This window comes from Leucoraja erinacea, chromosome 21 (assembly GCF_028641065.1).
Source record: "Leucoraja erinacea ecotype New England chromosome 21, Leri_hhj_1, whole genome shotgun sequence".
In the NCBI taxonomy this organism is placed as follows: Eukaryota; Metazoa; Chordata; class Chondrichthyes; order Rajiformes; family Rajidae; genus Leucoraja; species Leucoraja erinaceus.
This window is the reverse complement of record NC_073397.1, coordinates 21,766,566-21,794,286: the sequence shown is the minus strand read 5'-3', so window position 1 is coordinate 21,794,286 and position 27,721 is coordinate 21,766,566. Positions and strand designations below refer to the sequence as shown.

At 40.5% G+C, this 27,721-nt stretch overlaps 1 protein-coding gene across 1 annotated transcript in view; it reads left to right on the top strand.

Moving 5' to 3' along the window:
- LOC129707390 (solute carrier family 12 member 5-like) overlaps positions 1 to 27,721 on the top strand; it is a 568,649-nt gene that overhangs the window by 163,986 nt on the left and 376,942 nt on the right. The gene's annotated exons all lie outside the window — the stretch shown is intronic.

The following is a 27,721-nucleotide window of genomic DNA, read 5'->3' as shown; positions in this document are numbered from 1 at the left end:
TTGAAGAAACAATGATGTTCTAGAATGAGTGAACAACTGCAAACTCTGAGTGAATGAACTGGGATGACTGAATACTTTTCACATTAGGAAACATCCTGTAATCATGCTCTTTCAGGAGAATCGACTTATCATTGTACTTGACACAGATTAAGTGAAAGGATCCTTGATTAAAAAGTAACAGCTGTCAGTAATTTCTGGTGGACTCCATTTAAATGAAGTGCAAGACCTATATTTTCTCATTCATGTTGAATGAGCTTTACTCCATGTTTGGTTGCCTCTTGTTTTTAAAACACTGAGCATTCCATTTATTTAGAATGGATCTGACATTGGCTAAACATGAATCTCATGTCCCAGTGTCGAGAATGCCCTTTTTTGATAAGTTTGCACCGGTGGAACAGAACTCCATCCCTCTGGAAATTTATAGAGGGAATTATTGAACAAAATCGTTGATTTCCATATTCAAATTCCCAACATGTATTTCCGGCTTGGGAATATGCTGGAAGAATGAAATAAAAGAAGATGAAATCAGGGTTGCTTGGGCCACAAACACTAGCACAGATAGGCAGAATGGAATAATACCTTGCTCCTTTATCTATGCAATTAAAAAAAAAAATTCAATGTGAACTTCACATTCAGAGCAAATTTATAAAATCAACTCTTGTAGCTCAATTCATGCATGACTGTGCGATCAATTCAATGCCGTACATGATTGATTAAGCAGTAACTGAAGTCCAATATGCCTTTGCTTTGATGACTCCGACTTAGAAAGTCTCAAATTGACAAAGTGGAGAATATAAATCCAATATGAGGTAATTATTAAAAATCGGCCATTATAAACAGTCTGTATTAATTTGGAACTTAGTTTATAATACCATATATGGAAGAAAATAAACGATTTTTGAATAGAACTCCATATTTTGTTAGAGACACTGGAGATTGGTGTTGCTGAAATCTTCAACAAAATATAAACTGCTGGAGGAACTCAGTGGATCAGGCAGCATCAGTGGAGTGGAGTGTACTTGAAGAAGTGTCCTGACTCAAAATGTCATCTGTCCATTTTCTTTCACAGATGCTGTGACCTAATGAGTTTCTCCAACAACTTGATTTTTGGACCAATGTACTGTTTCCATCTTTGAACATTTGCATAGTTGGGCGACTTATAATCTCATTGAGAGCCTCAACATACTCTACGTGAGATAGAAAACACCGGCTTTGCTGAAAAAGAAATCTATGTTTGATGTAACAGCTTGTTTTAGTTATTAGCACTTTTGTATTTGCGTGGAACTTAGAACAGAGAACAGTACAGCACGTGAGTAGGCCATTTGGCCAACTATGCCCATGCTGAACATGATGCCAAGTTAAACCAATTTCCTCTGCCTGTAAGTGATCCATTTCCTGCATATCCATGTGCCTATCTAAAAGACTTAAATGTCAAGAAGTTATAGATTGAACTTGAACACACAGAACTCAATATTTAATCAAGGTCACGGGGTGAGAAAGACCACACAATATTTGAAAGCGTAGAGAAGTTCCCATGGTGTCCATCCCAATATATATATTCCTCAACCAACATCACAAAAACAAATTGTCCTGTCATTATCAAGTTTCTACTTTTGAGATAATTGCTGTGTATACGTAGGCTGCTATTTTCCTTACATTACATTGGTGACAACAATTGAAATAAATTAAATTATCTGTAAAGCACAAACGGACATGGCAAATCCCTCAATATCCTCCTTACAGCGACTACATTAAGGTAGATTGCTCCAACACTCCAATTTGGCAAATGATTCAAAATATAAAATATTAGATACGTTGAAAATCTAAAATAAAACATAGAATGGCAGGAATATTGAGTAAATCTAGTAGTATCGGAGAGAGAGTATCAACATAGGTTAATGACTTTCATAGAGTCCTGTTTATTCTATTTTGCCACAGTCAGTAAGTTTTACATTGTATTTAGTTTTTCTGTCACAGGAAGACAGGGTAGTGAAGAAGGCTTTTGGCATAGTAGCCCTCATTGATAAAGGCATTTAGTATAGAGGTTTGGATGTTATGATGCAGTGTTACAAGATATTGCTGAGGCCACATTTGGGGTATTGTGTTCAGTTTTTTTTTCTCATTTTCTAACATGAAATATGCCTTAAAGGTGAAAAGAGTACAGAAAAGACTTATAAGGATGTTGTCAGGGACTGGGTGCTTGAGTTCTAGATTGGGCAGTCCGGATCAATAATATCTAGAAAATACGCCATTAAAAATAATAAATGATAATTAAGTCAATATATGGCACTAATGAGAATTGCTATTTTTTCCAAAATGAACTCTAGCAAGCTAGCAGATTATTCCATATAACCATCAACTTCTCTGGGAAAATCTTGCCTCTCAGATCTCCTTTAAATTGTTTGCCTCTTGACTGAAACTGGAGTCTTCTAGTTTGGTAGACCAAAATGCTGGAGAAACTCAGTGGGTGAGGCAGCATCTATGAGGCGAAGGAATGTGATGTTTCGAGTTGAGACCCTTCTTCAGACTGATGTAGGGGTGGGGGGCAGGAAGAAGAAAGGAAGAGGCGGTGACAGTAGGCTGTGGGAGAGCTGGGATGGGAGGGGAAAGAGGGAGAAAGCCAATGAATTTGAGGCCAGGGTGAGAGGGGTCAGAGATGATCTTACCCGCTCTCTTCCTGGCCCTTGCACTGCACAGTTCGTCAATGAGGGGAAGGTTGCAGTCAACAACCTTCTCAGCTGATCGAACAATTCACTGCAGCATCTGGATGTCGTGCTTGGTGGCTGAGCCAAACCAGACCTTGATGGAAAAGTTGAGGACAGACTACGATGGCGGTATAGAATTGGACCATCATTGCATGTGGCAGATTGTGTTTCCTCAGCTGCTACAGGAAGTACATCCTCTGTTGGTCCTTTTTGACTGTGGCATCAATTGTGGCCCCCCATTTAAGGTCCTTGGAGATGATGGCTCCAAGGAACTTAAAAGACTCCACAGATGTGACTGTGGTGTTGTTGATGATGATTGGGGGCAAGGGGAGGAGGAGATCTCCTAAAGTCTACTATCAATTCCACTATCTTAAGAGCATTGAGCTCCAGGTTGTTACAAAGGTACAAGGACACCAGCTGTGTCACTTCCTGTCTGTAAGCAGATTCCTCCCCATCCTGGATCAGTCCAATCAGGGTTGTGTCATCCGCAAACTTGAGAAGCTTGACAGAGGAGTCTGTGGAGGTGGAGGTTGTTGGTGTAGAGAGAGTAAAGGAGAGGGGAGAGTACGCAGCCTTGCGATGCTCCTATGCTGAGGGTTTGCGGGTCCGAGATGTGCTTTCCCAGCACCACATGCTGCTTCGTGTCTGTCAGGAAATTGGTGATCCACCGGCAGAGGGGTTCAGGCACAGTCAACTGGGAGAGTTTGGAGTGTAGTAGCTCTGGCACAATGGTGTTGAATGCAGAGCTAAAATCCACAAACAAAATCCCTGCATAGGTCCCCAGGCAGTCTAGGTGCTAAAGGGTGAAGTGCAGGCTTACTGCTTATCTATTAGCCCGGTATGCAAACTCCAGAGGGTCCAGCAGGTGTTTTGTGATATGGGCCAGCACAATGTATTTACAATTGGCAATTTTTCAATACACATTTTTGAAAGTGTTTAAACTGTTTAACAGTTTAAGCCTCTCTAATAAAAGTGCATAGGAATACATTGAAAGTGCATTTGGCAGTCACACTTGAATTTTGCTATTATACTCAATTTGTTCATTAAGATATATGGTGTGAGACTAAACCCTCCATCCCGATGTGATGTCCAGTTTCATGATCGGATTGTGAAGTAGAAAAATATGTTTTTGGTGCATCAAAAGGGTTATGAAGTCACAGTCACACAGGACAGAAACAGGCCCTTCGGCCCACCAAGTTTGTGCCCACCATTCTCTACTAATTGCAGATACCTAGAAATTATTGTTATGAAGGCTCAGTTGCCAGTGTAGTTGCTGGGAAGTGGCTTGACTTATTTTTTTCTATTGCCATGTCATAGAGAAATACAGCACAGAAAGAGGCCCTGCAGCCCAACTTGCCCATGCCAACCAAGATGCCCCATCTTCACTGCCACCTGCGTTTGGCCCATATCCCTCTAAATGTTTCTTAAACGCTATAATCAAGAATGCACATTGCTTCTGCTACTTCCCTCAATTCCCTAGCTCAGCAGACCAAAGATTCCCCAAGGTTCCCTTAAGCCCTGGCCTGAATTCACATAATTACTGGTTCAATCCTCTCTTCCACTATGTCCTAATAATTTCACAATGAATAGATCTGATCAAATCATTGCAGTGTTTGGAATATTTAGTCAAGAATAATGGGCTAAAATACATTGTCGAGCAATGGATGCTCAAGGCAATCACTCTCAAATTACTGGCTCAGTGACTCCAGTTGCAATGTCCTAGCCAACAATTGGCATATCAGGGAACCACCCTGCCTCAGGTAATCTGTTGCCAGCCCCTGCTTTGTCCTGGTCTTTTCTTGTTTCCAGTTCCACCCCTCCACCCCTTACAATCAGCCTGAAGAAGGGAGCCGACCCGACCCATGCATTTTCCCCAGAGAAGCTGCTTGACCTATTGGATTACTCCAGCAAGTGAGGATACCTAGTGATGATCATACAGCATATAATGACATTTACAAAGATTTGGACAATTAAACAGTCCTTGTCCACATGCAGAAGGATGTCAACACCATGAAAACTTGTGCTGAAAAATGGTAGCTAACTTTTGTGCCTTGCAACGAATATTATCAATAAAGGGATGTCAAACCACCTCCCCGTGAAATTTAATCACAGAACCATTGCCATATTCCTAGCAATATCATTATGGCTGTGGGGTGGGAGGACACTAGACAAATACATATTCCAGTTGCAAGTACTGAGGTGAAAATTTACACCAAGTGTGTCATCTGTCTCCAGAAGACCATTCAGTGTTTACATCTCACCGGATAAGTTGACCCTTCAATTTAATTACTATCCTTGACAAAGCAGCACATGTGGTGAGAGTCACAGACTCATAGAATCATAGTAGCACAGAAGCAGACCTTTAAGCCCATCTTGTCCATACTGATCATTAATTACTCATCTAAATTCACCCCAGTTTACAGCTCTTCACCCAGGGCTTTCTGTGCTTTGCTGATGTCACTACCCATCCAGTAACTTCTTAATTGACTTGAAAGTTCCTGTCTTCAACTCACTCAGGCAGTTTATTCAAGATTCTATTTACCCTCTGGATGAAAATATTTCTTCCTCAACTGCCCTCTCGACTTCCTACCCTTTATGTTAATCTAACTAATGCCCACAGTTTGAGATACCTCTCTATTGGAGAAAAGTATATTACAGTTTGCCCTAATGATGCACATACTTTTGTAAGGAGTGGATCTCAATCAGATCCCCACTTAGCCGCCACTGCTCAAGGGAAAACAAACCTACCTGAACAAAGTCTAGTCTCTCTGTAGCTGCATCCCAGGCAATATCCTAGTGAATCTCCTCTGCACCCTCTATTGTGCAAAAGTATCTTTCATTTAATGTGGCAACGAGAACTGTGCAGTGCTCTAGCTGTGGCCTAAGCCAATATTTTACAGAGTTATACTACGACCCCTCTGCTACTAGATTCTGTTCTTCCGGTTAATGAAAGCTAATATTCTGTATGCCTTCTTCACTGCATTATTTATATGAGCTGCCATGTTTGAATATGCTTGGACTTGCACACCTAGGACCTTCTGTTCCTCCGTCTGCACCTTATCCAAGTGCACACTGTACTATCTACAAATGCAATCATAGCCATCTTCTTGGGCCTCTTCAAAATCAATTTATAATTCCACAATCTCCATTAGCTTGAAGAACAAAGTTTGAAGAGGTCCTGGAAAACCACCATTTACAAATTACTCTCCAAGTTGCCCCTAATCTTGTCTTGAACATATGGTAGCTATTCTTCACAATAGCTGGCTCAAATCGTGGACTCCACTCCCATGCAATGCTGATGTTATCCCAACCTCTGCATGAATCTGTTTGTGATGGTAGCTCACCACTACTTTCCCAAGCACAATTGGATATATGATCAGTGCAGGTTGGGCTCCCAATGATGCCGAGTTTCCAAGAATGATTCCAAGAATGTTTCCAAGAATGAATCTTGAAATTATGACTTGACCTTTACAAATCATTCTTGGAAACTCAGCATCATTGGGAGCCCAACCTGCACTGATCATATCCAATTAAGATTCAGAATCTAAATCTGAATCTGAATTGGATATGATCAGTGCTGCAGGTTGGGCTCCCAATGATGCCGAGTTTCCAAGTATGATTTGTAAAGGTCAAGTCATAATTTCAAGATTCAACATGTAAGTTGTAAAACTGAAATTGAATCAATTTGTGAACTTGCTGGATGTATCCAAAGAAACAGATTCATAATAAATATTTGTAGGAAAGTTAACACTTCCAATCATTTCGCTACCAGGCAATCTCGGATTTGCACCTTATGATTGAGTTCTGAAAGGGATTAGGCAACTAATCAGTGGGAGAAATACTTATTGAAAACATTCCACACACTTCCTGGTACAATTAGTATAGCCAGTGAATGCCACCGCTTATTAGTGCTGATGTTCCTAGAAATGGTTAAACAAAGCTGCTATCCATTATTACATGTAAACACAGGCTCAGTTACAAAATGTCACAAATGTTCAAGGTGGTTTAGAACAAAAATCTACTTATTCATTTTTGGTGAATCATGAAAAAACAACCTTCCAAGACTTCTGAACAAGCCAAAATTTCACAAAACCTAGTGTTATTTCTACTCACAAACACAGCTTCTTGATTGCATTTTTAGAAAACTATATATGTGTGAACATGGAAAAAAGATAATCTACATGATCACTGCAAGAGATCCTGTACTGGCATTGGTTCTAATAAATATGGCTTCACTGAGAATCCATGTTCTGTTGAAATTAGTAGCGTTTCAATCTCTCCACTAAAGCTGATTCTAATAATATTTTGCTTTAGATGTTTATTATGATTCATCAATGTTAGAAAATCTCGCAATGAATTTGCAAACAGCTATTGAAACATTTAATAGAGGTTTATCTAGTTTATTCTTTCAACCCCTTGAAGAAAGCAATCTTTGATGCAGCATCACATTGATTAATTGGATAATACTGGCCATGTTCCCAGTGCTTTATCCATGTCTTCACTACCTCTTAAATTAATTGAAAAGTTTAGTAAGATAGAAAACGTATAAACTATAATTGATGAAGATTGGAAATAAAAGTAGAAAGAAGCGGCAAATGACTGAGAACCTATTACCATCTAGAAACACAGTATCAACATTTGATATTTTGAGAGGATTGGGGGGAGGAGATGAAATGTAACATTACATCGTATATCGCTTAGAGACCGGGTCATTGGGCAAATGAACTCAAACAGAGACAAATGTGAGTTGATAGACTTTGAAGGTAAAAAAAAGAACATAATCAATATATTGAAAAATAAACAACTGATTGACTAAATAGATCCAGGGATGCAAATGGACAAATCATTGAAAGGTCAGTGCATCAGTGCAGGTCAGTAACACAACTGAAAATGATATCAGTGCTCTGTGGTATCGGGTTCAAAATAGTGGAAACAGTGCTAAGCTGAACAGTATTTGGTTTTATATCTCAGTATTTGCTGCCTATGAGCATATGGTAGATGTAGAAATCTCCATGCTATGAAGAGGAGAGAGAAGCAATGGGTAATGCACAAAAAATATACAAGGATGGTGCCAGGTTTGGGAAATTGTAAGAATAAGGAATAATTGGGACCTTTCTTCTCTACTGTTTGCAAATAAATTCAATGGATCTGAATTTGCAAATAAACTCAAAGGACCTGATGGTTTCCTTCTAAATTCTATCCTTCAATAAGTAGAGGAGAATATCACTGCTCTACTTCAAAATGATGCTTTAGGATCATTTATGCCATTAGACAGGGTGAATGGGAGATCTGATTAGTATCTAAATTGAAAGAATGCCACCTCTGGAGGTGCAATATTGCTCCAGTACTCGACAGGCAGCTTAGATCTATACACACAGAGGCAAGGCTGTCATGACTGAATTGCAACTGACACATGCCCTGAAGTGTTTTTCAGCTAATTATTTATTAGCTAAGGTGACACAACAGTGAAATAAATGACTTAGAATTAAAGGTTTTAAAGGAGCATGGAAATGGCTGTCAACTCAAGCAGCCTGGAAATCCAGCACTTACATCATTATCAGCTGATACTAAACGAACAAGCAGCTTACTGAAATGGAGGCATGTGTTTTGGTATGAGAAGGTAATAGTGAACAAGGGTCAATCTTGCTAAGGCTCCAATGCCTGAAGTTTGCCAACCAGGTCATAAACAAGAGATGATGAATCGAGCGTCAGCGAACAAAAGGGGCAATTAAGGTTCCGCCATGTTTGCAAGTGCTAAAGAGGCATTTGAGAATTGACTTTCTGCTGTGACCCTCTCTTAAAAACAAAATAACATGAATGCCTGGTGGAGAATAGATCCCAGAGGTGCAGCTGAGTGTATTGCTCCTGTTTAGCCGATGAATTTCATCTCTACTTGATACTGATACAGGTTTATTTGTGTCATGTTTACTGAGATACAATGAAAACATTGCTTTGCTTGCTACACAGGCAAGTTGTACCATACCTGAGTACATCGGGTACTACAAAAGAGAAAACAAACAGTGCAGAATAATGCATTACAGCTGCAAAGTGCAGATAAAAAAAGAAGTGAAAGGCCACAAAGAGGAAGATTGGAAGATCGGCAATTCATTCTGAGTATACAGTATGGGAGGTATTTTCAAGAGTCTGATAGCAGCAGGAAAGTAGCTACTCTTCAATCTGGTGGTCTGTGCATTCAAGCATGTCTTCTTCCTGACGTGGGAGCAGAAGAGAGAATGACCAGGGTATGAGTGGGCCCTTTATTATATTGGTTGAAACATAGAAACATATAAAACAGGTGCAGGAGTAGGCCATTCAGCCCTTTGCACCACGAGCCAACACCACCATTTAATATGATCATGGCTGATCATTCAAAATTAGTACCTCGTTCCTGCTTTCTCTCCTTTTCCTAAGCCATTCATGTTGGTGAAATTGATGGAGGATTGGAGAGACAGGTTTGGCTGATGGACTAGACTGTGTTCACAATGCTCTGCAATTTGTTGCAGTCTTGGGCAGAGCAGTTGCCAAACCTAGCTGTGATGCATCCCAATAAGGCACTTTCTATGGTGCATCTGTGGAAATTGGTAAGAGACATTGGAGACATGTTAGGTTTCTGAAGCCTTTTCTTTCATTTGGTTTAGTTTATTGTCATGTATACTGAGGTTCAGTGGAAAGCTTGTGTTGTGCGATAACTAGTCAGCAGAAGAGGTATTTGTAAGCTTTCTTTGGCATGGTGCCGAAGTGGTTGGACCAGGACAAATTGTTGAAGATATTTACATCTGGGAACTTGAAGCTCTCAGCTATCTCCATTTCAGCAGCATTGATACAGAATGAGGCATGTAATCCATTCAGCTTCCTGAAGTTGATAATCAGCTCCTTAGTTTTGCTAACATTGAGAAAGAGGTTTTTGTCGTGACACCATGTCACTGACATACCCTTCCTGTACTGCAACTCTTCAATGTTTAAAATCCAGGACACTACACAGGCATCATTTGCAAACTTGTAAATAGAGTCAGAGCAGCATTTCACTACAGCGTTGAGTGTGAATAGTGAGAATGGTAAAGGCCTGAGAATGCAGCGTTGTGAGGCACCAGTGCTCAGAATCATTTTGGGTGATGTTTTTGTCACCTCTCCTTTTGACTATGCTCCATGAGCCAGGACCTAGTTGCAGAGAGGGATGCTAAGTCCTAGATTAATGGGTCTGGAAATGTAATTGATTGGAATTATGGTGATGAAGATGCTGGATGTTTACAGCAACAGACCCAGTAGAACTTTAAAGTACCTCTTACCCTGAATCTCATGGCATCTGAATCTGTTCTATTCTATTTTATTGTATAATTTTAAATTGGTCATTGGAAAACTGACTTTGACCATGAAAACCATTCCATTTTAAGGAAGCTCAATCCTTGCAAATGCGTTTCAAATAATTAAAAATTAGGTGATCCTAATATCTTGGCCTTCCTTCACTAACGAACAGCATATGTTGATTTACAGCATTACATTTTATCAGGCAACAACTGATGAAATATTCATGCTTAAAGCAGTTTGTCATTGATAATTAATGAGTGGAAGATAAATCTATTCAACAGTTGATGTCTTTACTAAAACAGAGTTATAATGTGTCGTAAGAACATTTCATTTTATACTGAGAAGCGTTTTAGCATTTTCTTTGATATTTCATCCTTGGCAACAACAATGTTAGTCTTTTCGAATGAGAAATTTGGCGATCAATTTGACGAGTCAAAAACCTTGGAGAGATAAACAGTGATCGTGGGTGAACCTTAATCCTCTGTCATGCCATCAACTGTAGCTGTGGAAAGTGAACTGAAAATAAAGATTCCTGCTTGCTGCTTATTCAGTCCTAGATTCCTGGCCAATTATGCATTGATTGGAAATACAGATTCCTCTCTGTTGAGAATCACGATTCACACTCAATCTGGACAGGTGAGAATTCGAGGTTCCACAAACGCATGCTAGAGTAATAGAACCATGAAATATGGAAGCAGGCCCTTCGACTTAATCTGTCCATGCTGACCAACTTTTATAGTCCCATTTGCCTGTGTCTGGCCCAAATCCCTCTAAACCTTTCTTATCCATGTACCTGCCTAAATGTATTTTAAACATGGCCATTGTACCCTCTTCTACAGCTTCCTCCAGCAACTTGTACAATATTTGCACTACACTCTGTGTGATGACATTGGCCCTCGTGTCTTGTTTACATATTGCAACTCTCACCTTAAACCTATGCCGAGTTCTGGACCACTCTTCCATGGGAAAAATAAAACTGTAACCATTCACCTTATCTATTCCCCTTGTACACCTTTATAAAATCATCTCGTAGGGGGGGGAATCCTAGCCTTGTAACTTCTTAAAATTCCTTAAAACTCGAACTCACACATTCTGGCAACATCATGGAGAATGTTTTCAGCATCCTTTCCAGTTTAATGACATCCTTCCTATAGCAGGATAACAAAACTGCAGACAATACTCCAAATGTGGTCTCACCAATTTCTTGTACAGCATGACATCTCCACTCCTATACTCAATGCTCTCACCGATGAAGACAAGTGTGCTCAATGCCTTCTTCACCATCATGTGTACCTGTCTAACCGTGTTGCCACTATTAGGGAACTGTTTACCTATACCCATAGGTTTCTCTGCTCCACAACACTCTACATGATCTTACTATTTAGTTGTTTGACTAGCCAAAATGCACCATCTCACACTTGTCAGAGTTAAATTCCATCTACCATTCCTCGGCCCACTATTCTAGTTCATCCAGATCCTTTTGTAAACTAGGATAACCATCCTCATTTTTTTTACTATATCACTAATTTTGGTTTATTGGTTAAACATTATCATCCATTTTTTAAAATGTGGATGACAAACAATTTAACAATTTAAGGTGAGAGGGAAAAGATTAATAGGAACCCAAGCAACATTTTTAGACTGAATGTGGTGGGTATATGGTACTAGGTGCCCGATGAGGTAGTTGAGGCAGGTACTATAACAACATTAAAAAAAACATTTTGACAGGAGCATGGATTGGAAAGGTTTAGAGGGATATGGGCTAAAGGTGGACTGGGTGGGACCAACATAGATGGGGCATCTTGGTCAGCAGGGCAAGTTGGGCCAAAGGGCCTGTTTCCATGCTGTATGACTCTATGACTATGACAGCAATGATCCCTGCAGCAGACTGCTGGTGAATCCCTCCAATCAGAAAAACACTTCCCTCTATTGCCACCCTCTGACTTTGCCCACCAAATTATTGTTTAATCTAGTTACCTAGCTTCTACAAAAAATGCTATCAAATTTGTGAGGCATGGTTTTCCACACACCAAGTGATGCTCACGTTCCCTAATTAATCATTGCCTATCCAATTGCTCACATTCCTAAGAATATCCTCCAGTAACGTACCCTCTGCTGATGGCAGGCTCATTGGACTATATAAATCCCTTGATTGTCCTTGCAACTCATTTTAAATAAATGTACAATATTACTCACTGTTTTCCAGTACCTCACGCACGGCTAAAGATGATACAAGTACTGTACCTCTGCCAGGACACCAGTCAGTTGTTCCCTCGCTTCACACAACATCCAAGGATACATTTGGTCAGACGGTGGGAATCATGCACCTTAATTTTTTTTAAGGCTGCCAGGATTTCTCTTTTGTAATTCAGATTTGGTTGAACACTTCACTAATTATTTCCCTGAATTATTTTGCGACCATGACCTTCTCCTCAGTAAATACAGATAGTCACTCATATAACACCTGGCCCATCTGTGGCTTATTTTCTTTTTTTCATTCCAACATATGCATTCATTCTAATGAAGATATTTTCAATATATCATGCATCCTAGGTCAAGTTAATAAATATGATTAAAAATGAGCTGATCTTCTTCAGATAAACTCAAAACTACAATTACATGTGGAGGGAATGTAAATTCTGAACTGCAAGAAGAGGGATAGGAAAGACTCAGTATGTGTCCGAGCATTTAAATGAAAGTGTACTCAGAAAGTCGCTCAATAAATCACAAAGCATGTTTAAAGGAAATTGAAGAAAAAAAAGAACAATTTTGAAATACAGTAAAAATCAATATATGATCAGTTAAGGTCATTTAGATTCACAGGTCTTTACAGCACTTGTTCCAGTCAACTTTCAGTAAGAATTCATCATGATTGTAAGTGGATTTTGAAGGCTTCCTTATTCTTGTTTCCCTGAGCTACATGTGGATGAATGGAAATGTTAACCTAACTGAAGAAAAAAGATTAGAGTTTTTTAATTGGCTTATGGGCCTGTCCCACATAGGTGATTTTTCAGGCGACTGCCGGCGACTGTCAAGGAATGAACAGGAAGGTTGGCGCTGTAATTAAGACTGTGGAAGCACAGTGTACGGGAAGGGTCACATAAGTTCTTTAAAAGAGGGGGGGGGGGGGGGGGGGGGGGGGGGGAAGGGGGGGAGCCAACTTTTAAAAACCAGAGATACACAGCTGTGAAGCTCGGCGGACAATAACATTACCTGTCAGTTATCCTTGGTTCTGAAAACTATTGTTTACATTTTTTTTCCTAATCAGCCAATGAAATTCACCGGTCAGCACTGGCTACAACCTACAAGAACCTTTGACCTCCTGGTTCGGCACGCAAAACTATGGCGTTTCTGGCCATTTTTCTTACCTAATCAGCCAATGCGGGAATTCACACGACCAAGAAGGCTGGCTACAACCTACAAGAACATCTGCCGACCTCCTGGCAGCCCATAGTAGGTCGCCTAAAACCTGGTGACCCACCTACGGCACATTTGCGGTAATTCTCGTTACTCTGCATGGCGGGTTCATTCTGGCACATGTACCATGGTAGAGTGATATGCAAATTACCATACAACCATAGGGGGGGAAAAAGCAACATGACACACAACTAGATAATCGTTAAGATAAACATCCACCACAGCAGATTCCCCACATTCCTCACTGTGATGGAAGGCAAAAAATTCCAATATTCTTCCTCTTTATTCTCCTGCAGTTGGGGCAGTCAAACTATCTGTTGGGGCGATCGAAGCTCCCACAACCAGCGGTCGAAGCCCCTGCGTCGGAGCGAGCGAAACTCCCGCGTTGGGGGCGATCGAAACTCCTGTATTGGGGGGTCAAAACTCCCGCGGCTTGGAGTTCCTGAAGTCGGTCTCTGACCAATGACGGTTGGAGCTGCGAGGTCGACCCATGGCAAAGAGATCGCGGGCTCCGAGATGGTAAGTCCGCAGGCGACCGCAGTGGAGCCCTCAAAATCGGTCTCCAGCAAAGGCCGCCAACTCCTCGATGTTAGGCCGCAATATGGACTGAGATACGATACAGAAAATAATCGCGGTAAGAGATTGGAAAAAGTTTCCTCCACCCCCCACATAAAACAAGCTAAAGAACACTAAAAACATCCATTTAACACATACAATTAAAACACAAAGAAGGAAAGGACAGACAGACTGTTGGCGAGGCAGCCATTGCTGGTGCCACCCGGTGGTTTGTTTTTCTGATACTTTGCCACTATCCTGGCCTTCTTCTTCTTGCGTATGGCGTGCACAGCCTAAAGTTGTAGGACAACTATTTGATCTTATTTGATTGTGCACGCCAGGTTAATTGCATTTGTTGAAACAGGGCGGACCACATGAAGGTTGCAATCTCCCACCCCATCCTGGCCTCACACACTGTAGAAGAAAGCTGCTGAGACTCCGAAAGAGTTTGTCTGAAAGCTAGTTACATTGCATTGCACTAATCCGCTTCAGTTGTTCTCATCTTTGTGTTATTTGCTATCTGTACCAGCTGAAGGTCCAGAACTCACTTGATTGAAAAGACAAGCCCCAACTAGCAAAAATGTCACAAAGACGTTCACCATGTGGGGTAAGAGAAATAGCTGCAAAGCTTTAAGGGAAAAAGAAATATCAATCGGCTGAACAAAAATTCAGAACATAATTTCCATCTCCAGTGATGATAAATGTTCATAAACTTTCTGTTTGTACTGAGCAATTAAAAATAATTCATGATTCTTTTCTTGGCATAATTGGCACATACACGTCGAATTTGTCAATAACAGCTGCAAAGATTTGAATCTTAGTATATGCCCAAGTTTGATGTTATTAGTCATGATTGGACATAGGATGCTTGGTGGCTCCATTGTCTATGGTACACCTTCTGTTGGCAAAGGTTTTGGTTGTGTATCAGGATAGAACTGAAAACCTTTAAGGCTAGAACGTGGTGCCATCCATCGTGATATGATGACTTAACCAAGTGACCAGGTATCAGGTTACTGCCATGAGGCAGCATACGTGTTGTAACAACTTTCCTAGCAATGCAAGTGAAAGAGGAAAATATCCTTTTATTAATAGATTTGATACATTATAATACAAAGATTGAAATACTTAATGTTGCAGAAGCAATAAAAATGCAGCAGCATGAACATTTATGCTGCTCTTTAGCAATCACTAAGTAATTAATATGCTCTCTAGATTTTTCCCTCTGCTATCACTAATAAATGACACATGAAACTGGACTGATTTGATTTCAGCACCCCACAATGTATCTTTTTCTATAGGCTGTCATCATTTATTCTAATCCTGTTAAATTATCCAACCAAAAGATGAGTTCCTTTTTCTGCAATTTTGCAACCAACACGAGCTAGGTGCTAAAAATAAATTGCCAATTTACATATTCCACTCAGAATATAGCACTGTTTGGGGAACAAAACAATAAATCTTCAGCAGTGAGATAATCTAAATTGCTTTTACATACACCATGCAAATATCTCATTGAAGTCATTTGGCACAGCCATGCAAAAGATATTTTGAAGCAGAGATATTTACAGCCTGCACATTTACCAAACACAGTATCAGGAGCCATGGGATTTTTTTTCTTTCCTTTGAAATGCAGATTTAATTTGTTTTATCTCCGCGGGATTGATCAGTATCCTGTTGGCTTCTGACCAAATACCAATGCATTGAGGTTGTCATAGAGAACTGTCTGAAAACTGTCTGAAGCTCTTAAATGATGAAACATCATTTGCATATTTCATGGATGATCATCCTGGATTATGACGAATAAAAAAATTATTGGCCTAATTCTTTTCCAAATTGCAAAGAATCTGGCACACCTGTTTTAGCCTTATGTTTTATCCAGCTCACAGCTAACTAACTTGAGGGCATAGCCAAAAGGAAAACTAAATATGGTGAACACCGCAAATCCAAGATCAAAGCAGAAAGTGCTGGAAATGCTGAGGAAATCAGTTGGCCTCTGTGGAGAAAGCAACAAAGTAAAAAGTTTGAACTGTTTGCCTTTGAGGTACGATAGGTTCTAAGATGGGTGACACAGTGGCGCAGGAAGTAGAGCTGTTGCCTCACACCACCAGAAACCTAGTGTATAACATCCCTACTCCTGTACTCAATGCCCTAACTGATGGAGGCCAGTGTGCCAAACACCTTCTTCACCACTTTGTTCAATGGTACTTTATAGTCATGTGTGCACTGCAACAGTGAAATTCTTTTTGCATAGATCACACATGCACGAGTCTACATATTTTTGCACCATGCACAAAGAAAAGCCCAAAGTCCGGACCACTAGCTTGATGTACTGCAGCGGATCCTTATCCAGAGGCTGCCGCAAACCAACTTCCCTCTCCTCACCCGATCGCCTTTGTTCCTGCAGCTGACCTTGAAGGCATGGAGGCAATACTGCGGTTCCTCTCCTACCAGCCCACTCTTCGTCTGTCGTCACCAGCAGCTCCCTCCTTCTCGACTCCCTGGCCTTTGGGGCCAAGCTCGGCAGTTTCCAATCTTCCCCCCCTCTAAACATATCCTATCCATGTGCTTGTCTGATATTTCTTAAATGTTGTGATAGTACCTGTCTCAACTACCTCCTCCGGCAGCTCGTTCCATATATATACCACCCTTTGTGAAAAAAACGCTGCCCCTCCGGTTCCTGTTAAATCTTTTCCTCCTCTCCTTAAACCTATGTCCTCTGGTCTACCTTTGACACCATTTTAAGAGAGGGATGTACTTACATTGCTAGGTTTCTCTGTTCTACCACATTCCCTGGGGTCCTACCTTTCAGAGTGAAAGTCCTATCCCGGTTTGACTTCCCTAAATGCAACACCTCACACTTCTCTGAATTGAACATCATTTGATGTTCCGTGGGACCATTGTGATCCCAGTGTAATTTTTGACATCAAACTTCAATGTTCATGTTACCTCCTTTTATGTCATCTAGAATGTTGCTAATCGTGCTTTGTGCAATCACATTGAAATCCTTAAAAATTGGTGATAAACAATGGCACAACACTAATCCTTGTGACACACCACTAGTCACAGGCCTCCAGTCTGACAAACATCCTTCATTCTATGCTTTCTAACATCAAGCCAATGCAAAATAATCTGCCAGACTACCTTGACAAAGGCCTTGCTAAAGTTCATATAAACACAGTGTCTACTTCCCTGTCTTCATCAATCCTTTTGGTTATCTCTTCACTGTACCTCGGTACATGTGACAATAATAAACTAAATGAAACTCAACTAATTATGGTCATTCATCCCAAAATGCTTCCTGACTGACACTTCACTTGCCCAACCTTATCTCCCAAGGGAAGGTCATGTCCTATGATCCCATCAAGGTGATCATCCCCATCTTGTTTCTAATTTCTACTCATTTAAACTCAAGAATATCCTCTGTGAGCACTGTTGTTAAGTCCTCCCTCATCAAAAAGCGATACCTCCTCCTCTTTAACCAGTATCTATCACACAGCAGCATCTGTAACCTAGATCATTGAGCTGTAAGCCCTGTCTTCCTTTCAGCCATGTTTCACATTTGATAAGGTCGCACATAGGATATTAGTGGGCAAAAAAATTAGGGCACATGGTATTGGGGGTAAAGTGCTGACATGGATAGAAAATTGGTTGGCAGACAAGAAACAAAGAGTAGGGATTAACCGGTCCCTTTCAGAATGGCAGGAAGTGACTAGAGGGTTACCGCAAGGCTCGGTGCTGGGACCGCAGCTGTTTACAATATACATCACTGATTTGGATGAAGGGATTCAAAGTAACATTAGCAAATTTGCAGATGACACAAAGCTGGGTGGCAGTGTGAACTGTGAGGAGAATGCTATGAGAATGGAGGGTGAACTGGACAGGTTGGGGGAGTGGGCAGATGCATGGCAGATTAAGTTTAATGTGGATAAATGTGAGGTTATCCACTTTGGTAGCAAAAATAGAAAGGCAGATTACTATCTAAATGGCGTCAAGTTGGGAAAAGGGGAAGTACAACGGGATCTGGGGGTCTTTGTTCATCAGTCTATGAAAGTAAGCATGCAGGTATAGCAGGCAGTAAAGAAATCGAATGGCATGTTGGCCTTTATAACAAGAGGAGTCGAGTATAGGAGCAAAGAGGCCCTTCTGCACTTGTACAGAGCCCTAGTGAGACCACACCTGGTGTATTGTGTGCAGTTTTGGCCCCCTAATTTGAGGAAGGACATTCTTGCTATTGAAGGAGTGCAGCGTAGGTTTACAAGGTTAATTCCCGGGATGGCGGGACTCTTATATGCTGAGAGAATTAAGCGGCTGGGCTTATACATTCTAGAGTTTAGGAGGATGAGAGGATATCTTATTGAAACATATAAGATTGTTAAGGGTTTTTGACATTCTAGAGGCAGGAAACATGTTCCCGATGTTGGGGGAGTCCAGAACCAGGGGCCACAGTTTAAGAATAAGGGGTAAGCCATTTATAACAGAGATGAGGAAACACTTTTTCACACAAAGAGTTGTGAGTCTGTGGAATTCTCTGCCTCAGAGGGCAGTGGAGGCCGGTTCTCTGGATACTTTCAAGAGAGAGCTAGATAGGGCTCTTAAAGATAGCATGGGATATGGGGAGAAGGCAGGAACAGGGTACTGATTGGGGATGATCAGCCATGATCACATTGAATGGCGGTGCTGGCTCAAAGGGCCGAATAGCCTAATCCGGCACCTATTGTCTATTGTCTATTCTGTTATGACTATGATATTTCTGTCCCCAGAGTCAATCCACGCACTAAGTTAATTTGCTTTACTTACTAATCCTCTTGCATTGAAATAAATGTAGTTTAAACCACAAGTTTTCCTTTCTCCTCAGATTCTCAAATGCAGGTCCAGAATATTTGGTTGGTTTGAGTTCACCTACTTTCTCTTCAGTGATATCAATTACTTTAGATCCCTGACTGTCATTCATTCTCTAGTTCATTGATATTTTTACTACAGAATACATTCTGTAATGTTTCTGTATACCCTATTAATATTTTTCTTGCCATTACTTCTCCGAGACCCTATTTATTTTTGCTACCCTCTTCCTTTTTGCGTAGCTATAAATAAAACTTACAATTCTGTTTTAGATTTGATTTGGGTGAATATTTTAGTTGTTTCTATTGTTGTTCTTTTTCAGTGAAAATGGGAATTAAAAATGTGGAATCACTTGGCTGGCCATGCAGCTCCAGTGGGAAAAGGAACAGAATTAATCTTTCAGGTCAAGTCCCTTCATTAGAACTCAGTTGCCTGGTCACCTGTTTTGTTTCCTGAAACACTTCCAGTATTTCAGCTCACTGCTCGTTTGGCAATATTTAAAGCTTCTCATTCAATAACATCCTGCACTTATTAATTAGCGACAGATGGATCACATTTCTCCTGGACTTTTTATTTCTCGCTGGACTGCATCCTGCATGCAAATTATGGTACATGTCTTTAAATTTCCCTGTTCATCATCTGCTTGCAAACCATTTAATCCAACATGTATTTCAATCTATTTTTGTTTATAAAGAGTGAAGAAGATAGACCAAGAAACTTCAGGCGAAACAACCCAACATTGATGGCAGGCGTTGTGAGGGGGAAAAAAAATCCAAGGAAATGCATACATCAGCATTCAAAATCAAGGGCATTCAGTTTAACAACAATTATGATCCAGGATGCCATTTGGCCCATTGGACCCATTCTAGCACCCAGCAGAGCAATTCCATTAGTCCTAGTCCTATTCTTAATTAAATCCATCTCTGCAACATATTATCTCCCACGTACAACATCAACTCTCGCCTCTTTCCTACATTCGCAGAAGTTATCGTAGCCAGTTAATGTACCAGCATGTTTTTAGGATAAGGGAAAAAAACAGAGCATGAAGCTCGACCCATGTAGTCACATTTAGAACATGCAAACTCCATATAGACAGTTCCCGAGATCAGGGACACTGGAGATGTGGGGAAGGTGCTCTAACTGATGTACCACTATGTTGTCCCATTACCTCCATGGTAGAGAAGGCTTGATTCAGGATGGCACATACCTGCTGTTAATTCTCAATTTGTTGAAGGTAATGTTACCTACCTGGACATTATTTTTTTAATACTTTCAAAATTGCTTCTCTGTTGCCCGTGAGGCAGGCAGGCAGGCAGGTATGCTGGAACATGGATTCTAGAATTTGCCCATACCTTGCTCAGGCTGCTATTCCCATTGATGCTGCACTCAGATTCAGTGTATTGCGGACAGTAACAGATTCTGCAGATAGTACTGACAATCAAGGCTTGTACTTTAGGTTCAGTTTTATTATTGTCACATGTACTGAGGTACAGTGAAAACCTTTGTTTTGCATGCTATCCAAACAAATCTGATATACCAAATATAGATACAATCACTTCAAACACATGTACAATAAATAGACCAAAGGGGAAGATACAAAGTGCAGAATATATTTTTTAGCATTGTAGTGCATCAGTTTAGTTTAGTTTAGTTTTGTTTAGAGATACAGCATGGAAACAGGCACTTTGACCCACTGAGACCGCAGCCACTAATGGTCCCTGCACATTAACATTATCCTACACACACTAGGGACAAGTTACACTTATACCAAGCCAATTAACCTACAAACCTGTACGTCCTTAGAGTGTGGAAGGAAGCCAAATAGCTCGGAGAAAACCCACATGGACACGGGGAGAACATGCAAACTCCGTACAGACAGCACCCATGGTCAGGATTGAACCCAGATCTCTGGCGCTGCAAGCGCTGTAAGGCAGCAACTCTACTGCAGCGCCACTGTGCCACCTGTAGTTCCATTAACAAAGTCTAATGTCCCCATTGCGGTTGAGGTGAATCGGACAGTCTCCCAGCTTATGGAAGGACTGCTCAGAGGCCTAATAATGCAGGGGAAGAAGCTGTTCCTGATCTGGCGGTACACATCTTTAACTTCTGAACCTTCTGCCAGACAGGAGCAGAGAGAAGAAAGAATGACCTGATGGGACGTCTTTGATTATGTTTGATGCTTTTCTGAGGCAACTTGAAAAGTAGATGGAGTCAATGGTGGAAGTCTGGTCAGTGTGATGGACAGAGCAAGCCTTGGGCAAAGGTGTTCCCAAACCAAGCTGTGATCCAACCTGACAGCATGGTTCTATGGTTCAACTGTAGAGGTTGGTAGCAGCCATTGGAGACAGGCCGAATTTCCTCTGTCTCCTCGGGAAATAGAGATATCGGTGTGTCTTCTTGGCCGTTGCATTAGTGTGGTTGGTCCACGACAAATAATTGGTGACATTAACGCCGTAATTCTGTTTCTCTTTCCACGGACGCTACCTGACCTACTGTGTATTTTCAGCATTTTCTGACTTTGTAAAGAAATTCTGGACATTTATTCGTACACGGTTAAAGAAAAGTATTGTGGCGTTGTTGGCTTGGAGGTCAAATTTACAATTAAAGTGAAATACTTATTTTGTTCATGACTTTGCTTGAAATACGTATCTCTGTTGCCTGATGATTTTCCTGATCTGATATTTATTTGTTGAATGCATTGTGGTTGACCCGCACAAATGAAAGCACAGAAACATCGATGTTAGGATGGAAAGTGCAAGTGGAGGAAGTAGACCGTGGAATTAAAATTGAATGCTACTGAAATGAACAGTATAAATGGATTCAGGGTAGAGTTATATAGTAGATTGCCTGCTCAAACTGTTATATTTTAATTAACAAAATAAGTTGAGGCTGAGTTTTGTTGTTCAGGAAAAGTGTTCATTTTCTTCAAGCCTTCTGTGTGTACACGACTGCAAACACAGCTCTTACAGAGATCAACCAAATGGTGTCTACCAAGGACTTAAATAATAATCAAAGATAAGCCCCCAAAAGCTCATTGATACCTGCTGGAATGAAGGAGAACAACTTTCATCTAAACACAATTATTTTGATTACATACATCATTACATTTCTCTCTCCTACCCCCATCAATGACTCCCACCCTGCCCCAACATATTACGACGTCTTTTCAAACGCGCTGAAAATCTCCTCTTTCAGGTGGTGCACCCAACCATCACTGGAGACAGTACAACATTGTTTACTGTTCACTGTCTAATATGTACAAAACTCACAGGCAATGATCCCAGATAACCATCATCAGCACTTAGCCCTGTCTTCTTCAATAACAGGGTCGGAAGATGACTGAAAGCAGTTGTATTTCCGTTATATCCCTGCTTTGAAGATAATAGAAGAATTATAAACTACTTGATGTATTGGCACAGACTTCATTTCATGTAAAAGAGAAATCAGTGGTTTGAGAGTAGCTGGTCTGTAAATGAACTCATGAAAATGCCATACTCCGACTATGAAGACTGAACATTTATCTTGCTGAGAGTACATTTTCTCTGCTTCCATAATGTTCTCGGCATAATTCAATTGGTTTTTCAGAGCCATCTTCATTTATATTAGAGCCTTCTCTGTTGCTGGTCCGACATTATGGAACACTCTACCTTTGCACATTAGACAGGCCCCTTCACTGTCCATTTTCAAAACTAATCTTAAAACCCTTTTCTATTCCTTGGCTTTTGACCCTGCATGAGACTTTGCTCCTGTTTTAGTGTTTCTATTGGGTTTTTTTTATTGTTTTTACTGTCTTTTAATGTTTTTATTGTTTTGTTTTATGTTTATGATTAGTCAAGTACAGCACTTTGTTGCAACAGTGGTTGTTTTTAAAGTGCTCTATAAATAAAGTTCAGTTCAGTTCAGTTCAGTTGTGATAGGACAACACAGCACTGACATTGCATGATGATGCATCATTAGATAAGAATCATTTTCCATCTTATGAGTACTAGACAGAAAGCTCAATAGACTGACAACTCTATGGAATGCACTTTCACAATTTCTTGATCATCCCCACTTCATACCCTTTCACAGCACTAGAGCCATGAGCATGTTAAATATGGCAATTTATAATAATAGTTCAAAAATCTAGGGCAGGCCTTCAGTTTGATTACACCAGTTGGGCAGAAGCACTGGCTACTGTTCTTTACCCCAATGGAATTCAAAGGGTTTCACTTCATTTACTAAGGAAGTACAATTACTTTTCATTAAACGTAGGCTTGCCTTTTTCCTTTTCTCACCAATTCTTCCAGATTCAACAAATGTATCACCTATCACAACTCTCCCAACCAGGATCATCCAGGTACACAAATGACCTTGGGAACCCTCCACAGCAACCACTCCATCATTCTCTAACAGATAACAAATACAGAGGAATCTCTGAATGGTTGTCGGTTCCCTGGAGGGATAGGTTTAGGTTTATGATTGTCTCATCTACCGAGGTACAGTGAAAAGCTTTGTTTTGCATGCTATCCAAACAGATCAGATATACCATACATACAGATACAATCAGTTCAAACTCAGGTACAATAGATAGGACAAAGGGGAAGATACAGAGTGCAGACTATAGTTTCCAGCATTGGAGCACATCAGTTCCTTAGACAAAGTCCAATGTCCTCAATGGGGTGGAGGTAATAATTTATGCTTTGTGTATCAACAGTCAAAATCTTCTTACTCTGCTCCTCTTACACTATCTGTTGATGTTCTTGACTTAAATTCAATTCAGTGAATTGCTGCCCTTCAGATAAAACTGCAACTACGTAAGTCTTCTATTCTAGAAATATGATATTCTTTCAGGTCAAGATTTAATTTGCAGTCAACTTGGAACCTTCACACATCCTGAATGAATCATCATGTTTTAACTCTGACACAATGAACAACTTAACAGGTTCAATTATTTCTTCTTGGAGATGCCTGTCATTTTCTGCTTCCAAATGCTTTATTTTGAGTAGGTCACTGACTTTGCCTTGAAACATAAAAACATAGAAACATAGAAAATAGGTGAAGGAGTAGGCCATTCGGCCATTCAATATGATCATGGCTGATCATCCAACTCCGTATCCCGTACCACCTTGAAGAATCATAGTGGAATGGTAGATCACCGTGAACTTTGTTCTGGATACGCTTCAACGCTTTCATATCTCTCTAGCACCTCTTGTAATGTTCCAGTCTCACCCACCTTAGCATGATGAATATTTGCCCACTTCAGGGAATTTCTTTCAGTCGCCTGTTCAACAGGTTTGTTCCAGAGTCTGCAACCACTAACAGTGGTAAAGTTTTAACATGTCATACATATGTCACTATCATGTCACAAACTCCAAAATTCTGATTTACCCATACATTTATAAATTCAGATATTGTGATTTTTGAATATTCAGTCATTCCTCAGAAAAACACCATTGTAGTGCCGATGAATGATTAATTTTCATATCAGCACGTTGGTGTCACTTTGGTACCACCATTTAATACCTGAACTGACATTCAGATGGTATGATTTCCCTCCACCAATGGCACCCTTTGTTTTTGTTTTTTGACTCGGTGCTCAGTTTGCTTTGGAATAGTGTGTTTTGCCGCTTGTCCACCATGAAACTATTGATCTCGCTTGCAAGCCCTACATGATTTATCTAATCAGTTCATCTGCTTGGGTAATACTCAGTCTGTTCTCAAAGGTCAGATGCGCCTGTTAATAACTCCTACTGTAACCATTCATTGTTGATTCCACACCTTAATCTGTCCCTTAACAGCTGAGAGATTGCGTTGCTGTTATCACAGTAGTGATAACGTCCTCAATTTGAATACATATTCAACCACCATTTCATTTTAGAACATGGAACATAGAATATAGAAGAGTACAGAACAGCAACAGAACTATCATCATTTGTCATTTCAAACCAACCACCACCAACCATTTGCTGTGCTTCATTTCAATCCAACCACCACCAACCATTTGCTGTGCTTCATTTCAAACCAACCACATTTTCATTTTCAAACCACATTAAGGGCCCTCAAGGTCAGTAAAACCACACTCACAGTTTAGTAGACATGTGTTCAGTGTTATTCACAGCTCAGACTGAGAGACGTAACCCTCTTGCTCATCCATCTTGCAGAGACTGACTGAGGCACTCAACACTTCCGGGTTTTATAGTCCCTCCGGAAGGGGCATGGCCTTCAGGAGAGAGAATCTCAACATTTTTTAAACACTAATAACTCTTTTATTTTTCATCGATGGGAAAAATCATCATCCTGCGCAGCGGAGGGGGACTCTGAGTAAGATGGCCAAAAATCACAGCCGTAAGTGGCAGCATTTTTTCTAAAATCAATATAAAGAATAACAGGAAGTGGTCAAGATCATACTTTTAGTAATATAGACTACACCCCTTCATCCTAATCACTCCAATCCAGATAATTTAAAAAACACACTCCAAATGCCTTAGGATGTATTGGGAAGGGATTACAGATAATTTTATAGACACACAATACTGGAGTAAATGGTCCGATCTGACACCCATTCGCTGCCAGAGTATGCCTGTCCCGCTGAAGGCATTTTGTGTCTATTTTCACCCATCTGCAGACATGTGAAGATTTTTTATAAATCACAAAACTAAATGCAATGGGGTAGGAATATCAGGAATATCAGCACACTTGTCTTATGACCAATATATTATATTCCCATCTTTGCTTTCATGAGCAGAAATTCAATGATGAGGATCCACATAACAGCAGATTACTGACTTGCTGCCTCCTCCCTGGCTTTACCTTTGATTGAAGTGTCACAATGCCCATCTTAGTTTCAGGTTAATAAATACAAAGGGAGGTGGGTGTATGGAACAAGCTGCCGGAGGAGGTAGTCGGGGCAGGGACTATCCCAATGTTTAAGAAACATTTAAGAAACAGTTGACAGGTACATGGATAGGACAGGTTTGGAGGGATATGGACCAAATGCAGGCAGGTAAACTAGTGTAGATGGGACATGTTGGCCGGTGTGAACAAGTTAAACCGAAGGGCCTGGTTCCACAATGTGTCATTCTCTGACTCTATCTGCTGGTTGAACATAAACGTCAAGGTCTAAAAACAGCCCAAGAGGTTGCACGCAGTCACTTCTTTGCATATACAATTGCAAAGGACATTTTCTCAAGGAACACTGCTGAGTCTTGTGAGCATTCTACAGGACCCCCAACTACTTCCATATGCAAGGAAAGTACTCTAAACTTGAATAATTTATTCTTATTGTTGTCTCTAGCATGGAAGTTCATCTGTATCCTCAGGGGTGAGGTACACCTCTGGCTCCAACCAGTAAACCAATTTGTTACCAATTCTCTAGCAGAGAGCAGCATTATCAAGACAACATTTGTGTTCATATCCTGTGTGGAGCTCCCCATTATCCCAATATTCTACATTTTGCTTTAATCTTCTTTCCTTCTATGAAGAGTCCTTCATCAATACATGTGGTCAAATACTTGTCGAAGGAGGGGGATTTAATGGAGAATTGAGATATAGCGATGCAAAGTGGTTTGAAGAGAGAAATCTAGTGCTTCAGGCTATGATGATAGTATTTGTGAGATGACAGTGAAATGTAAATAAGTATCTGCTAAAAAGGTTATAGTTTCCCTTTTAAGGATTTTGATGTCTCAAAAACACTGCAGTCATCTTTAAATTTAAAACCTACATGTTCTATCTTTGTAATTTGAAATATGATGCTATGTCAGTTCCACAAAGTAGATTTACTTTACCTAGACAATTTCAATCAAGACAGTGGAATATCTAATAATCTGTTTTCATTAATCTCAGCGATGATGCTCACATTCATTACACATCAGACATTTTAAATCTCTGAAAGTAGTGACCACAGATCGCAGGAGCAGGTGAGCTACAGCAGTCTGGCTGCAGGAGCCAACTTGAACTGGGTTCAGGCACAGAAAGTGCAGTCACACAATGCACCCACCGCCACCAGTGCATGCTGTACATTTGACCATCTTACTTTAAGCACAACAAACTTATACTCTCATGTGGTGTCTCAGACCACCAGCTCACCCCTTTGCAATGTACGTCTTGGTTGAAATACATGGCTATTTGGCAAAGTAGACTAATACTTTATTGGCAAATGAATTAGACATTCGGAGTTAGAGAACAAAGGACCATTTACAAGTCTGATGCAAGGAACAATGCTTGTCTGAAGTAAACGCATTCCAATGCCCTTATGATCGGTTGCAATAAGAGTGGATATAATACATTCAAGGATTTGTGTCGGGACAACATTTCACTCAGCCCACCTGCCGCTATAACTTCCAGATCCCTCCATTTACAAACTCTCCAACACCAGTCCTTAAAATGCTCCAACATCCGGTCATCCTTTCGCATCCATTTAATATCTCACAGAGGTGCAGCTAATACAGCTGCTGACTCACCGCTCCTGCAACCTGGATTCAGTGCTGATCTCCAGTGCTGTCTATGTCCTGCTTATCAGCACAGGTTGTGTATAATCAGAGTTATAATGGTTGACATATGGATTTGTTAGATTTCTCAGAGACTGTCCTGATGGTCCATTTGGAATGCTTTGAGATATAGTTTCTACATGGTCACAGAGGATAGAGGGAATGGTGGTTACTGCTGTCCATTAGACCATGAGCTTGATGCTGGGTTTGAGGTTTTCATTAAACTGAATTTTTTTCAGTCATAGGAGATCCATGGTCAATCCTGCCAATGACATTTACCCTCACTTAGATGTGACTGTCAGGATATGGGACGAAATCAAGAGCCTCACTGTGTATATCATAGAAACATAGAAAAATAGAAAATAGGTGCAGTAGTAGGCCATTCAGCCCTTCAAGCCAGCACCTCCATTCAATATGATCATGGCTGATCAT